The 1362-nt window shown below is 39.4% G+C and overlaps 1 non-coding gene across 1 annotated transcript; it reads right to left on the bottom strand.

Annotated features, from left to right (window-relative positions):
* Positions 1–652: 652 nt before the first annotated feature.
* Positions 653–756, bottom strand: LOC148570057 (small nucleolar RNA R71). The gene has a single exon (XR_015908697.1). It is a non-coding gene; the product is annotated as a small nucleolar RNA R71 (small nucleolar RNA).
* Between the last annotated feature and the right edge of the window lie 606 nt (positions 757–1362).

A 1362-nucleotide genomic window follows, 5' to 3' on the forward strand; every position in this document is an offset into this window, starting at 1 on the left:
GAATTCTTCATCTTCTTTCTTCTTCATTCTACTCTTCTATTCTTCTACTCACATAAAGGAATCTCTATACTGTGACATAGAGGATTTCTATTCTTTTTTGTTCTCTTCTTTTTCATATGAGCAGGAGCAAGGATAAGAACATACTTGTTGAAACTGATCCGGAACCTGAAAGGACTCTAAAGAGGAAGCTAAGAGAAGCTAAGGCACAACACTCTGAAGAGGACCTAACAGAATTTTTCGAAAAAGAAGAAGACATGGCCGAACCCAATAACAATGGTGGAGATGCAAGGAAGATGCTTGGTGACTTTATTGCACCCTCTTCTTACTTCTGCGGAAGGAGCATCTCAATTTCTGCAATTGGAGCAAACAACTTTGAGCTTAAGCCTCAATTAGTTTCTCTAATGCAGCAGAATTGCAAGTTTCATGGACTTCCATTGGAAGATCCTTATCAGTTTTTAGCTGAATTCTTGCAAATCTGTGACACTGTTAAAACCAATGGAGTTAATCCTGAGGTCTACAAACTTATGCTTTTCCCTTTGCTGTAAGAGACAGAGCTTGGATATGGTTGGACTCACAACCTAATGATAGCCTGAACTCTTGGGAAAAGTTAGTCAATGCTTTCTTGGCCAAATTTTTTCCACCTCAATTGAGCAAGCTTAGAGTGGAAATCCAAACCTTCAGACAGAAGGAATGTGAATCCCTCTATGAAGCTTGGGAAAGATACAAGCAATTGATCAGAAGGTGTCCTTCTGACATGTTTTCAGAATGGAGCATCATATGTATATTCTATGATGGTCTATCTGAATTGTCCAAGATGTCATTGGACCACTCTGCTAGAGGATCTCTTCATCTGAAGAAGATGCCTGCAGAAGCCCAAGAACTCATTGAAATAGTTGTAAATAACCAATTCATGTATACTTCTGAAAGAAATCCTGTGAATAATGGGACAACTCAGAAGAAAGGAGTTCTTGAGATTGATACTCTGAATGCCATACTGGCTCAGAGCAAAATATTGACTCAGCAAGTCAATATGATTTTTCAGAGTCTATCTGGACTGCAAGCTGCATCCGGCAGTACTAAGGAAGCTTCCTCTGAAGAAGAAGCTTATGACCCTGAGAATCCTGCAATGGAAAAGGTGAATTACACAGGAGAATCCTATGGAAACACCTATAATCCTTCATGGAGGAATCATCCTAATCTCTCATGGAAGGATCAACAGAAGCCTAATCAAGGCTTCAATAATAATAATGGTGGAAGAAATAGGTTTGGCAATAGCAAATCTTTTCCATCATCTTCTCAGCAACAGACAGAGAATTCTAAGCAGAGCCACTCTGACTTAGCAACTGTAGTCTCTGATCTATC

Source organism: Arachis ipaensis, chromosome B3, assembly GCF_059453495.1.
Source record: "Arachis ipaensis isolate K30076 ecotype BB chromosome B3, ASM5945349v1, whole genome shotgun sequence".
Classification (NCBI taxonomy): domain Eukaryota; kingdom Viridiplantae; phylum Streptophyta; class Magnoliopsida; order Fabales; family Fabaceae; genus Arachis; species Arachis ipaensis.